Here is a 16,123-nt window from a genome sequence, read left to right as displayed (position 1 = left end):
CCAGAACTTTTGACCTTTATGATCAGTTTTCAGACTTTACTACATCATTTACCACACATAACTTGCTATTTGGAACACACAGGCACCCTTTCCATCCATTCTGTATGAATGCAGGTATCCACAATTTCCAGACTTAAAAAAGAAACATTCAACATTATGATTTCTCTTTTTTAGGAAGGATGAAACCATGTTGTGAAAAAATTGGTAAAATACAACCTTTGAAAAAGGGGAAACTTTTAAAGTTGAGAATGTCAAAAAATATAAAGGTTAGATGGGGAAAAACTGTAATTAGGTTACACAGGCACATTTTAAAGTTCTATTGAAAAAAATTCCCAATGAAATGTTTAAAAACTCAAAATTACTCTTGAGAATGTTTGGACTTTAAATAGTATTCAGTATGTAAATAGTTACATATAATCAATGAAGTAGCAATGCCACCGTTCTGGCCATTTTGGAAAATTATTTATTTCTCTGGTCATTTTCAGTTCTCAAATCCCCCTCCTTTCTTCCCTCTAATTTTACCACAGTATAATATTGTTCAGTTGAAATATTATCTTAACTCATCAGGTGTAGAATCTGATATGTATGCATTCTACAAATCATCACACAATAACTGAATTGTATGTGCTGGACAGCGTGCATCATGCTTGACTCTGAAGGTTTTGCAATAATGAGCATCAAGTAAGCGCATGGTTACGATAGGAAAATGCAAGGAATGTACTGGAAGTACACAGCAAAAAAGGCTATCCAGAATTATGGGAAGGATGGCATCTTAGAGAAGGTAAGGCCTTGACTGAATATCATGATTAGACATTAGTTAGATAAAGAGGAAAAAGAAAGAGGAGGCATCTTTTGCAGCAGAAGCAGACAGAACAAAGACATATATTGTTCCGTATGTAAGGACAACGCCATCACCAAAGAGCCTCACTTTGGGATGAGATGAGACTAGATAGAAGAAGGGGTAGAAGGACCGATATTCAAAGACAAATTATAAGGGTCTTGTTTGCTGTCTTCAAGAGAATGGACTTTACTGTGCTGGGTATGGAGGACAAGAACACTCATTTTGATTCTTTGTGGGGGAAAAAAATCCTAATAGAAGTGATTGTGAAGCGGACAAGACTATAGACAGACTTTGGGGGAAGGCGATTGTGACAGCAATAAGCCAGATAGAAATGATAAGGGTCCAAATTAAGTTATTGTTGGTTGTCCCTGAGTTGGTTCTAACCCATAATCAACCCATCTGCAACATAGTGAAACAGGACCAGTCCCATGCTGTCCTCAGAATTGTGGTTCTAGTTGAGCCCATTATTACAGCCACTACATCAGTCCATTTCCTTGAGGATCTACCTCTTTTTCAACGACCCTCTACTTTATCGAGCAGGATGTTCTTCTCCAGCGACTGGTCCCTCCTGACAGCATTTCTAAATTATGTGAGGCAGAGTTCTACCATCATTATTTCTAAGGAATATTTTTGCTGTACACCTAACAAGACAGGTGGAGCCATGGTGGCCTAGTGAGTTACAAGATGGGCTTCTTTCCACAAGGACGACAGTTGAAATCCACCAACCACCCCTCAGGAGACAGATGAGACTTTCTACACCAATAAGGATTTCCAGTCTCAGAAACCTACCAGGCAGTTCTGCGCTCTCCTACCGGTTGTTGTAAGTCTGAATTGATTTGATGGCAGTGAGTGTTTTTGGATTTTGGTCTCCTTAGATAGATTTTTCATTCTTCTAGCACTCCATAGTATTTTCAACATCCTTCACAAACACCATAATGCAAATGCATTTGTTCTTCGCTGGTCTTCCTTATTCGTTTTCTACTTTTTGCAAGTATATGAAGCTATTAAAAATAAGACATCTTAGGCACAGATAATTTAATCCTCTAAGTGACATCCTGTTCTTTTCTTCCATCACTTTATTGGGGGCTCTTACAGCTCTTACAGCATCCCATCCATCAATTATCCATATGCTGCCATCATCATTTCCAAGGCATTTTCTGCTTGAACCCTTGATATCTGCTCCGTTGACATTGTGAAGAGGTCTTTTACAGCAGCTTTGGTAACATGATACGCTGTTTTATTCCTGACAATTGTTTTATTTTTTAATCATTTTATTAGGGGCTCATACAACACTTATCATGATCCATACATACATCAATTGTATAAAGCACATTTGTACATTCATTGCCCTCATCATTCTCAAACCATTTGCTCTTCACTTAAGGCCCTGGCATCAGGACCTCATCTTTTCCCCTCCCTCACCACTCCCCCTCCCTCATGAACCCTTGATAATGGATAAATTATTATTTTGTCATATCTTTCCCTATCCGATATCTCCCTTTTCCCACATTTCTGTTGTCCATCCCCCGGGAGGAAGTCACATGTGGATCCTTGTAATCGGTTTCCTTTTCCAACCCACCTTCCCTCTACCCTCGCAGTATCACCCCTCACACCACTGGTCCTGAAGGGATCATCTGCCCTGGATTCCCTGTGTTTCCAGTTCCTATCTGTACCAGTGTACATCCTCTGGTTTAACAAGGTAGAATTGGGATCATCATAGTGGAGGGAGGGGGGAGGAAGCATTTAGGAACAAGATGAAAGTTGTATGTTTCATCGTTGCTATATCGCACCCTAACTGGCTTGTCTCCTCCCTGAGACCCTCTGTAAGGGAATGTCCAGTGGCCCACAAATGGTCTTTGGGTCCCCACTCTGCACTCTGCCATACACTATGATAAGGTATTTTGTTCTGATGATGCCTGATACCTGATTCCTTCGACATCTCGTGATCGCACAGGCTGGTGTGCTTCTTCCTTGTGGGCTTTGTTGCTTCTGAGATAGATGACCACCTGTTTACCTTCAAGTCTTTAAGACCCCAGACACTATCTTTTGATAGCCGGGAACCATCAACTTTCTTCACCACATTTGCTTATTCTCCCACTATGTCTTCAGCGACTGTGTCGGGAAGGTGAGCATCATAGAATGCCAATTCAATAGAAGAAAATATTCTTGCATTGAGGGAGTACTTGGGTGGAGGCCCGATGTCATTCTGCTACCTTAATATATAAATATATGCACATAGATCTATTTCCCCATCCTCATATATAAATATATTTGCATATGTACATGTCTTTATCTAGACCTCTATAAATTCCCTTTGCCTCCCAGCTCTTTCCTCTATTTCCCTTGATTTTCCTCCTGTCCCACTATCATGATCAGTCCCCACCAGGGTTTCAGTAATTCCTCTTGGTTACATTACCCTTGGTCATGCCCTACCAGGCCTCCCACACCCTCCTCACCACCAATTTGGATCACTTGTCGTTCCCTTGTCCCTGGGTTTGTTAACACCACTACCTTTTCCCCTACCACTGCCTCTCCCATGCCCCACTGGAACTGTCAGTCCCTTTGTTTTCTCCTCCAGATTGTTCATCCTGCCTATCTTATTTAGACAGACCTGTGGGAATAGTAACGTGCACAAAAACAAGACAGAGCAAAACCAAGCAACAATATACAACAACACAACAACAAATGACCAAAAAAACACAACAAAACACAACAAGAAAGAAAAGCTTGCAGTTAGTTCCAGGCTTGTTTGTTGGCTTTTAGGAATGTTTTCCAGTCCAGTCTGTTGGGGCACCACACCCTGACCCCAAAGTGAACTTTCAGCATTCCCTGGGGACCTCACAACTCCATTCCCATGTAGTTCTGTTGCACCCCCTTAGTGTTTTGCCACGGTGTGGTGGGATCAGATTGGGTGCAATTCCCATAATGTGTCTCCGGTGTTGTCACCTGTAGGGCTATTGGTCAGTGAGGGGCATCATGTCTCATAGTGGGGCTGTCCATATGGTCTTCTCTGTGGACTGGTTGTTCTAGTTGGGAACATCATCCTCAAGGCTTGGTGGGCCAAGATGTGTTTCACTCTCTCATTCTCTCCCTTCATCTGCTCCCATGTGCTCTGATCAATATGTCTGTCTTCGGAGCTGCAGATTCAATGCCGTCCTTTGAAATAAATTCTTCTGGGGAGAGGGGCAGGTGTCCATTTAGTAGTTGGGATTGAGGCCGGCCTGCCCACTGAATATTGTTTTAATGGGTGTTGATTGAGAGTTCAAGGTAAGTGAAATCCTTGGCAACTTTTTTTTTCCTGTTTCTGTTTATTGGTCTAGTGAGGATTTTTGTTTTCTTTACATTGATATGTAATTCAGACCACACCCTGTAGTATCTGATCGTCATTAGTAAGTGATTCAAGTTCTTTATGCTTTCAGGAAGCAAGGCTGTATCATCTACATTTTATAGGTTGTTAGTGAAACTTCCTCCAGTCCTGATGCTGTGTTCTTCACATAGGCCAGCTTCTTGGATTATTTTGCTCAGCATATGTGGTAGTTACATAATCTAGGGTCAATTTGAGAGGATTATGAGATATATAATGTATAACTAATGAAGTAAGGGGGAGAGGAAGAAATATAAAGAAGGGGAGCAATTCTGGACAGAGTGAGAAGATAAAATGAGGTTTTAATTAGAGAATATATTGTTAGAATTCATTCTTTAAAAAGTTAAAATTTAAAAAGACATGGAATGATCTAGTTCATATACTCAGGGTCTTTTATTAAAATTGATTAGGTTAAGGTGTTTTGGAATGACTACATAAAAAGAGGCCAAAAAGTTTTCAAAAAGAAAGAAGAAAATGAGAGGTGCAGATGGGAAGGCAAGACACATACAATAAGAGGGAGGTTGACAGAAAATGATGGAAGCCAGGTAAGACACCGGAAGATCTTCAAGAGTTGAAGGCAGCAGAGATGAATATTGCTATATACACAATCGTGCAGAGGTGTGATCTACACACAGACCCTGGATAAACACTCAAGCTTGGTGGTGGAATGGGTTCCTCATTGAGTGGCTCATCCCAAGGTCAGTCGTACAAACCCACCAGCTGCTCCATGAGGGAGAGGGCCGATTTTCAGTACCAGTCAAGGTTCACTCCTCAGAAACCAAAAGGAGCAGCCCTTCCCTGTCATGAAAGGTTGTTCTGCAGCAGCAGGGAGTGTGGTTTATATGGGACAATACTGACAACCCAAGCTCACAAGATGAGACAGGACAGTGTAGAACTGTCCCTGTGAGTTTCTGAGACTGTCATTATTTTTATAGGTGTAAAAAGGCACATCTCTCTCCCAAGAAGCAGCTGATGGATTCGAGCTTCTGACCTTGTGGTTAGCAGCCCAACATGTAAGCTACTCTGCCACCATGGCCCCTAAAACAAGGATATAACTTTAATTTTTACCTACTGAATAAACAGACTCATAAATGGAAACACCACCAATTATTGACGAGCATGGGGGCCAATGGGCGCTTTCACCTATTCTGGGCTGGACTGACTACTCCAAAACCTTTCTAAAGAAAAATTTTGGTTACATATGGGAGAGCTTTCATAAATTTTGGGGGGAAAATCATTACTTTTAGTTCCATTTTTCCATGAATTTTTTGAAATTTTTAGTACTTCCAGTCTATCACAATGTGTTTTAAAAAAGCAACTCCAGTTCCAGGATTATCCTAAAGAAAGGTATTTGTGAAAATATGAACATTTTAGCTTATGTTCCTCTAAAGCAGTGGTTCTCAACCTTCCTAATGCCGTGGCCCTTTAATACAGTTCCTCATGTTGTGGTCACCCCCCCAACCATAAAATTATTTTCATTGCTACTTTATCACTGTCATTTTGCTACTGTTATGAATCAGGTGACCCCTGTGAAAGGGTCGTTCGACCCCCAAAGGGGTCACCACCCACAGATTGAGAGCCGCTGCTCTAAAGTCAAACTAGCAACAAAGCCTTTGGACACGTCCTTTATTGGACTATGGCCCCAGGAAACACGAGTGAAGATAAGGAAGTGAAATAAGGAAGGACGGACAGTCTGCACAAGGATTCATTGTTCATTTAGTCACTATTACAGGTCAAGGGTTGCTTGATATTACAGGATCATTTGGGACACCATAAAAGGGTAGAATTTTGCTAACATCTCCATCTCTCACTGGGAAAATGCTCGTGCCACAGGGTGTTGATGCTACCATTGTTCCAGGTTGCCCCTGAACAGGTCCTCTGCACGCATGGCATTCCAAATGTCAGCTTCAAGGTCATGCTAACTAGGAATGAATTGAGGCACCATTGGGGAGTCTGGGATGTTAGGTTCATAGAACTGAAATGGTGCATAAGAGATATCGAACGAAGTCCATGCCTGACAAAACTTAGACTTGTTTGTGCCTTTTATTATACAGATCTCCCTTATGGGAACTGGATTTTTAGTGTGAACAATTTTGTTCTTACTTTTCCCCTGAGAGTGGAGAGGCACAAGACAATTTGCTAAATCCAATTGAAGCTGGGAAAACCTGCATTCTGTGAAAGTAAATGCATTAATATTAGATGACTGAAGCACAAACAACAAACTACCTACAGTTTGACTGCAGCAGTTGGTACTGAAGTACTAAAGGATACGTATCCTTTCATATCTTCCACTACTTACTCGGGATCTCTCTCAACCTTGGATATCAACTTTGCCCCTGTGCTGCTTGCATGGTCGGTACCCTAGACCTTAATCCCTGAGAGAGGTGAGCCCTTAGTTCCTGGGGCCTTCTTGAAACTTACTGTTACCACTTCAAAGTCATCGTTCACGGGATTTAAAAGCACAACTGATAATGCTCCAGTGAGTATTTGGGACTCCAGATTCACACTTTTTGTACTTCGTGGTAAAGCTAGATGATTACTCTCCCTAGTATATTAACTTCTACCTTGGCTTGCTGTTCTATTGGAATGAATATTCCCAAGGCACTAGCTTTGAGTCATTTCTCGCCTCTAATAAGATATTTCTAATTCAGAAGAGTCTAAATATGTGTGATGAAAAGCATCCATTTTATAAATGGGTCACTGAGAGTGAGCTGTAATGGGACAATCTACTGTCTACTTTTTGGCTTCTGTGACAATCTACTGTCAGCTCAGTTCAGTCCATGAACAGTACCCCAACCCCAGAAAGGGTTTTCATCAAGTTGAGCATCAGTTGAGTGTTAAACCAATTTTACTACGCTTTTATGTCAAGCCTTTCTGAGCGATGGGGCATATGGCAAAACAAACAAAAAAACAACAACTGTAAAGCTATGTCCATTTCTGCACCTTCTTTGTTCTAAAGTGAATTTCGATCTTCCACTACGTTGTGTAGGACATCACATTCATAGATTTGGACACTCTGGACATCCTTGGCTGGTGATACAGACATCCTAAAAGTAGAGAAGCAATGCCCATACCTAGAATGTGTAACAATTCTGATAAGGAAAAACAAAACAAAGCAAAAGCCCAACCTGCTATTGTCTCTGTGATGGGGAAGATACAATAAAATCAACAGAATCCATATTTTAGTCCATGTACAAAAAGGAACTCAAGATGGATCAAAGACCTAAATGTAAGTACCCCAGCTATAAAGAACATCAATGGGAAAATAGGGACAGAATTAAGGACCCTTACTACAAGGTGCAGATATACTATCAAATATAAAAAAGAAAGAAGATTCATGAGAAGATGAAATAGATGACTTTGACCTACCCAAAAATGAGATGTGTGTTTACATCAAAATACTTCATCAAAAACAGAAGAGCTGATACTAAGGGCTCAATAGAAAGTAAATGTCTAGAAAAGAATGATGGCAACATATGTACAAATATGCCTGATACAATTGATGTATGGGTTGTAATAAGAGTTGTAAGAATGCACAATAAAATGATCTTTTAATTTAAAAAATAAAAACAGAACCCATGGCCTGGGAACAAATCTTTAGCAACAACATAACAAACAAGGGTCTATCTCTAAAATCTCTAGAAAACTACAATATCTCAATAAGAAAAATATATTGTCAATGTGAATAAAGGACATGGACATATAGTTTATCAAAAATAACATCCCAATGACCAACCTTCATTACTCATCCAGGAAATGCAAATTTAAAAATGATGAGATATTACGTTATACTCACAATGACAACCCAATTCAAAAGCAGAAGACAACAGATGTTACAGAGAGTACAGCGAGATTAGAACTCTCACACACTGCTGGTGTGTCTGCTAATTTGTATAGCCTTTGTAGCAAGTGAAAATGGCACTACCTCAAATAAATGGGAAGAGAAACTCCATATGATCCAGCAATATTGCTGCTGGATATCTTCCCTATAGAAGTAAAAGCCATAACACGAACAGAAATGTGCACTCCCATGTCCATTGCTGAACTGTTCACAAGAGCAAAAAGTTGGAGCCAGCTCAAATACCCATCTGTAGGATGGATAAAGAAGTTTTGGTACATAAACACAACGGAGTACTATGCATCTCTAAAGAACATGATGACACCACAAAATACCTCATGACAAGGACGGACCCGGTGAACATTGGGCTGAATGAAGTTAGTCAATCACAAAAGGACAAACATTGTGTAAGACTACTACTAGAAGGATGGAAACCAAGACAAAGACCTGCACAACAGAAGGAATAGACACCCGAAGTTCCCAAGGAAGGATGGGCGAGGAGAGGAAGACGAAGCCACAGACGAGAAGGGATTGATTTGGTATTGATTTGGGTGAAAAGGAGGATGAAGGTCCACAAGAAGGAGAAGACAAATGAGTGGACGAGGAGTGGAACAGCATGCAAGGTAGAGGAAGATTTCATGAGTGGTTTGACTTGTTCAATGCAGAGCCAATTATCTGAACTGTAACACCACCACCCACCCCAACTCCTCGCCATCACCTAATGTGCGCACGCGCGCGCGCGCACACACACACACACACACACACACACACACTCATTAAAACAACCCCAAATCTGACTGGCACATTTCCTGAAAGAATGATGCTACATAAGTGTTGGTTTCTGGTGCTCCCAGGTTGGTTGGTCAGGAGTGGCAGTAGTGAATTTAGCATTAAGAAATCATGCTGTTGGGTCTGTGGAAACCGCTACTCCTACCACTGTGACCAAGTGCATTCCTAACACTAGTGTAGCCCAGGAGACTGTCTTGTTGCTGAGTCACGCATAGCATGGATGAGTCATGCTGTTCTTTGTGACTGATGCATTCTGGTGGGCCCTGGTGTTAGACACAAGCTGTAGTCCTTTGACGTCCTTGACACTGCTAGTTATTTAAACCTCAGTTCATCTATATTCCTGATGGAAAAGACAACCCCATACTGTAACAATTTGAAGCTGAGAGAGCTCTAGGTTTTTCCTTCTTTAGCTGAGATTTAGCTTGGTTTATTGTTCCTTCTGATAATGTGTTTAGAGGAGTGAGGTAAACTGAGGCATTAATTTGGCAACGAGAAACCTAAACTTGAAGAGTTGAGAAATTCTCAGCCAATCCATACTGCCGAAATTGATAAACAAACAAGTACAAAAATTGGAGAGAACCCCAAGGTGTGGCTGGGCAGCCATTTGCTAATGAGATGAGGCTTGTGATTTGTGGATCAGATCAGCCGTTTCATCAGAGAAACAAGCAGTTTAGACTGAAAGGAAAGAGATGGGATGAAATGGTGGCAGGTTGTCCGACTCTTGGAGTTGGACAGGCTGGAAACGGCCGCTAGAGCCACTGAGATGAGAACACACATGCAGCAAAGGGAACAATGACGACAAGAACATAGAGGTCAGAGGCTAGTGGCGCTGCGCTGCCACCATGGCTCCCTAGGTAGCCTTCTGCCTCCTCGCTTACAGACTCGGGGCCACCTTCGGGCTGTGAGAGTTGGGGCTGCTATTCAGGGCTGAGTTAGAGGGCCTGTCATCCCGGAGGGTCAAGTGAACAGAACATTATCTTCAAGTTGAAACCAGTGGAATTTACCTGGCATTTAAAAAACTTGCTTTGGATCTGCGATCTTTTCTTAATCCCTGTAATTTTTTTTTGGAATGGAAAAGTCTGCTCGATGCCTGTCTCGCCATTGTGTTTTGAAAACAGATAACTTGTATTTTAAGGTTCACAGACAGAGAGGAATTTTGCTCCTGGATGAAAGTGAAAACCCCAGTAATTGCCATGCCGGAGCATAGCGGAGGTTTCTACCACCTAAGGTCATGTTACAGCATATCAGAGGTTTCTCCCACCAGGAGGGCCCTGACTGATGTTTGATCGTTGAGTAATTCAGATGCAAAATTTGATTCATAGAGTTCAATTGTAAGGTTATTTCTGGTGCACCTTTGTCTGGTCCGTTTCCCAGAGGCACGGGCAATTTGTTGTTGCCGTCCGGTGCCCTCCCGGGGGCTCTTTCCATAGAGCCCCAAACACAACCGAGAATCACCCTGCCTGGCCCTGCATCGTCTTCCGTCACTGTGCGTCCGAACTAACCCGAACGTGCCTGAGGACAGCTAGCACTTTAGGAAGGGCGATGCTCTTCTTCCGGGACAGGTTTCGTCTGCCACACTGCTCAGCGTGTGAGAAAAAGGCTCTCACAGAGAGATTAGTTCATTCTTCTGACAGTCCATGAAACTTCCCATTCCAAAATGAACTGCTGTCTCTTAGAAGAAGAACAATCCTGAGGACAAAGTAACTTAAAAGCATCATTTTTATCACCATCATCCCAATTAGAATCACTTATAGTGTGATTACAATACTGTACACATTTTAACGCATTTCATCCTAATTATATTCACTCAGGAGCTCTGGTGGTTAAAGCCCTGGAAGGAGAAAGAAAAGGGTGGTGGTCTGAATTGACGGAGGAAAGAGGTGCAGTCACTTCTATAAAGAAATGCAGCTTGGGAACCCTATGGGGTAGTTCGAATCTATCCGATAGGGTGCTGGTGAACCAGAATTCATTCAAGGGCAATTTGATTTTTGCATATCCATATAATGCACATGCTACTACTACTCTAATTGTGTAGCAAAAGAAACCAAGGCACGGAGATTTTTATGCAACTTGCTTAAGGTCACGTGCTTGGTAAGTGGAAAACCTGGGGGTCGAAATCTAGCCATTTGGCCCCAGAGTCGGTCCTCCTAAATATTCATCTCTTCCTTCTTGCCCATTTACTATTGCTCCCTGGTTTCTCAGAAGGTCTCTCTGATCTCCAGGCCAAATGAGATTCCAAAAATAACTATTTTAATTTTCAAATTGAGGGCATGATTTCTAAATGGACCAAGTTATTTTTGTGAATCCTACATAAAATTCAGGAGCAGAACTTTGGGAAGGAACTTCCAGATGGCAGTGGATCTTCACAGTTCAGTAATTAAGCCTTTTGAGAATGTTATTCGCGATGGAGCCACTGCCTGATTAACTGCACAATATCAATTATATCAAATGGTACTACTTTAATACTGTCAAAATCTAGAGAAATCTGACATGCTGACACGAGACTCTATGAAGTGTGATAATGAGCTGCCAAGTGTCATAAAGTGCCACAGGGGGAAAACACCCTTGCTTGCACATGAAAGGCTGTTTTTCTTTTTTTAATTCATGTTAAAGCATGCTTTATTAAGCACTGTGAACAGCCAAATGTACACACTTGACCTGTTTGAAATGAAGAGTCTAATCTTATTTTTTATTATTTTTATGAATGAAGTTTAAGTGATGTAAGTCAAGCTTACAGATGAAAATAAGTATAGCGCTTATTGTTGGTTAAGAAAGAGTATATGTCTAGGAAATGAGGCACTTAATAAAGTTTATGCCCCTCTTTTTGGTGAAGAAAGGTTCTCTGAAAATTAACTTTAACTTTTTAAAAGTTTGACTTGCCTAATTTTATAGTGTGAGACACTTGTCTGGTCATTAAGGGCATCTGCAAGCTGGTTAAGCAGCAAAGCTGGACTTATCATGTGACAGGGTCTCTCTTCAAAATTGGCCCATCTGGAAAAGAAAGGATTGCCTCTTCCTTAAAAAAAAAAAAGATTTTATTATAAATTAGATGCCATCATCAATGAAGAAATAAGAAGAGTTAAAAACACAAGCCACTCCTTCAGAAGTTTAATTCAATATTTAAATATTTTAATTTTGTGATTGTTAACTGAAAAGGACAAAAGAAACCCTGCATGATGACTTGGAGAGGTGCATGAGTGTCCTTAATGAGCAACCTGTCATGGGGATCCACGCTCTTTTGTAGATACCGTGATCAGTTCTCTCTGAACAACTGCCGTTCTCATTTATTGGCTTCTTTCTTAATTTCTTTTATGCATTTTCTGTCACTTTCTAGGTATTTCCATTTGTAAATCCTGGCATCTCCTTAAACTCAAATGGTCGAAACCCAACACACCAGTTTTTCCAGCCCCCTCCAATTTGGTGCTATTCCTACCATGTCTTTGTCCTGGGGAATGATTGTTTTTCAAGGTGCCCATCAGTAAAACCTCAGTCTTTTTACCTTCTTCTGTGTGTCACCCACTTGCAACATTATATTGGTTTTCTTGATGAAACTTTCAAACTCACTAAGACGCAACGTTGAAAAACGGGTTGAGCTGTACTTGATCATTACGTTGCTGTTCCCTAATACCATTGGGAGCCCCTACTGCCCTCTAGTTTCTTGTTTTCTTTCTTTCCAGTTCTCTTCAGCTCTGCTGATGATCCCTAACAACTACTCTGTGGATATTCTCACTTGACAACTTTTCTCCCCAAGTACTAGTAAGATGGTCCAAATTAGCTACCGATCATTGTGTTTCGCTCCTCTGCTTTCTCTCCTTTGCCACTGTGTCTCTTGACTTAGACAAATAGTCCAGTGGCTCCATAGGTTAGGTAGGTGACCGCTAATTGAAAGGTTGGCACCAGCAACTCTGAAAAAGAGAAGAGAATGGAAGGTGGCTCGCTGCTGCTGTTGGGTGCTGTCAACCCAGTTCCAACTCATAGACTCCTGGGTTCCTCAGGAAGATATGCTCCCCTCTTCTGCACCATCTTCACAATTGTTATGTTCCAGCCTGGGCTTGCAGCCACTATGTCAATCCATCTTGTCAAAGGTCTTCCTGGTTTTTTTTGCTGGCCCTCTGCTTTACCAAGCATGATGTCCTTTTCCAGGGACTTCTCTCTCCTGATAACATGACAAAGAAAATGAGATGAAGTCTCACCTAATTGCCATAAGGAACATTATGACTGTACTAATTCCAAGATGGATTCATTTTTTTGGTGGGAGGAGCCCACAGTACTTTCAATATGCTTTGAAAGCACCATAATTCAAGTGCATCTCTTCTTCTTCAGTCTTCTTTACTGAATGTTCAATTTTCACATATACATGAAACAATTGAAAATATCATGACTTGGATCAGGTGCACCTTCGCCCAATATGGATATGTAGTTCTCATTATTTGCTCAATTATTTGCTGCTCTATTTAGACAGTGAGGTTACTTATGACTTCTTTGTCCTGAACTTTGGTTCATTGCTATCAGTTCTGGGGTAACAGAGAGGATCCTACTTGGCAACCTATATCAAATATGGTTTGATAGTTCCTTCAGAGTATTTCTCATCTTCCTAATTGAGACAATAAAAGGTTATGTTAAGAGATAACTTCGATTTGTATGTGTGTGCGCACGCGCACATGAGTGTGTTGGAATCATGGGGTACCAAATTCCATGTTTAAGAATAAGAAAACCCTCTGATTAGAACAGACGATCACACGATAATTGTGTTTCTGTCGGCTAATCCATCTAGATAGCTATGGTCTGGGCTTTAACACTCTAGATCTCATCATACCCACTGAGAGTAGGAATGTGTTTCACTGTGTTTTCTCTAGCTTCTTTTACTTACAAAGGACCCATGTAACAGAGATGTTTAAAAACATTATTCACTATCTTAAAGAAGGAAGCAAACGCTGGGTCCTCCTCTGGGACACCATGGGAAGGGGGCTAAGAAAGAGACATGTGGTGAATGGCCCTTGGGATCTTCGTAAGGGAAGCTGCACCCAATCACACTCATGGACCATGCATCACCCATCATTGAGTCCACGTTTCAGTTAAGCAACCCAAACTAACTTTCTGATACAGCCACTGGACATAATACATCAAACCCTGAATACTGAATAAGGGCTTCCTATTGATAACTGTGGCCTGAAGAATTTCTCACGAGTGCCTCACATGGATAGAATGGCGTGATCCACTGTTAAGATACACCCCGCCTGATTTAGCAGCATTAGAGCTTATTCCCATACATATTCCTCAGGTTCCTGTCAGTGCGCATTAGATGTGATCATCTCTTTTACTTGGCCATGGGGCATGCTAGGATTTGCCTGTAATTATAGGTGTGCACTCAGCGAAGGGTACTGGAGGCTAAGTGTTGAGAATAGACTTTCCTTTGCTGGGTACCTGCCCCCCTGAGGTTATTTCAGGATCTCCAAGGCAGGAGATGGTTGTCTTTGCAGACAGAGAAAGGGCAACTGCTTTGGCAATGGATGTTTGGGGAGATTGGATAGGTTTGAGTTCTCTGACTTGCCCAAGTACATTTATGTTTAAGAATCTATTCATTCCCAATCAAATTCTAACAGTCACACAATAGACTTGGTTGGGTTTTAATTCGTTGTCTTTTAGTAACAACCCGATTAATTTTGGATGGAGCATAAGTTCCAGTCAGCTTACTCTATAACTAAGTAAATTATCATTCAAGATATACACCATGAAGTGAAATTACTTGCCATGTCTTATTTATCCAAGGTCTTTGTAACTCCCTCCTAATGATTGGGTGAAACTCTCATACAGGGATCGCTCAGGGCTGCCATTCCACTGGGTACAAAGCGAGCCCTGCAGAAAGTGCCGCCAGCAGCCAAGGCACCAGAGGCCGCCGCACAGACCCGTAAGCTAGAGCTGCAAGTTTTCAGGCCACAGAATGAATAAAGCCGAGTGCCCATGGGCAGGAGACTGGCTTGCAGAGCTCTTTGGGCATTATCAGTGCTAAAGATGCTTTGAATCACTTTGCTGAGCAGGTCAGAGACCCAGAGACCACTTGACAGAGAGGCTGAGAAAGAACTAGGCCTGCAGGTATGGCTAAGAAGAGACACTGGGGACCAAAGTATTGTGTCCTTAATGTGTTAGGATCCCAGCTTGTAACCTGTTAATGTCCCTAATCAACTCCACCTGACTTCTGACCTGTTGACTTCCTCAGTGAACCCCCAAATCATGAGGATTGTCTGTGAGTATGTGGAGCTGAGGAAATCAGACATGGCTTCCATGCCATTTCCTCCACATATTCTAGATCAGCGGTTCTCAACCTGTGGGTTGTGACCCCTTTGGGGGGTTGAACGACCCTTTCACAGGGGTCGCCTGATTCATAACAGTAGCAACATGACAGTTATTGAAGTAGCAACGAAAATCATTTTCTGGTGGGAAGGGTCACCACAACATGGGAACTGAATGAAAGGGTCATGGCATGAGGAAGGTTGAGAACCAGTGCTCTAGATGAAGAGCAATTACGACTCAAGAAAGTTTGCTGATCAAACTATAATACGGAAAGACATTTATTTTACTTAAAAACCGAATTGAACTCTAAGGAGAAAAACGAAGAGTGGAATGCAGGAGCAATGTTGCACAATGTTGTCCCAACTGAGTATTAAAGAGAGGGTAGCTGGGGACTATTTCAAAAGAAAAAAAAGTTACAATAGCAGGTTTGATACATTTGATTTTATTGTTTTACAAATGCTCACTTTCTCTTAAACCCTCATCTCAATGAGAGGAATAGGGTGCATTTCATGGTGTTGGCCTTAGCCTTGCCATTTGCTTTGGTCAAGTACTGTAGTAGAATATTAACAGCACCATGTGGATTTGTCAAATCCACACAACTGTCCTGGGAGAATGAGAGCTGGGATGCTCCTTCAAAGCAAAGATGGAGAGACTTCCACTCCCTCCCTTTGGTAATGCCGTCCGGAGGGGGCGTTCCCTGGGGGAGGAAAAGCTGGATCCATAACAGCGAACACCCCCAAGAAGATGGATTGGTGCGGTGTTTCCAACAATAGGTTCAAGCAAAGCAATGATTTTGAGGATGCTGCAGGACCAGGCTGTGCTTTGTTCTATTGTATTCTGGGGTGCAGGCATGGGCTGCAATCCACAAGGCTGGCAGTTCGAAACCATCAGCCTCTCAGCAGAAGAAAGTCAGGCTTTCTTCTCCCATAAACAGTTACAGTCTCAGAAACCCACAGTCTCTGAGTCCCCATCGACTCGATGGCATTGAGGAACTCGTCAC

Source organism: Tenrec ecaudatus, chromosome 13 (assembly GCF_050624435.1).
Source record: "Tenrec ecaudatus isolate mTenEca1 chromosome 13, mTenEca1.hap1, whole genome shotgun sequence".
Classification (NCBI taxonomy): domain Eukaryota; kingdom Metazoa; phylum Chordata; class Mammalia; order Afrosoricida; family Tenrecidae; genus Tenrec; species Tenrec ecaudatus.
The sequence above is the reverse complement of the archived record's forward strand: the minus strand, read 5'-3'. Positions refer to the sequence as shown.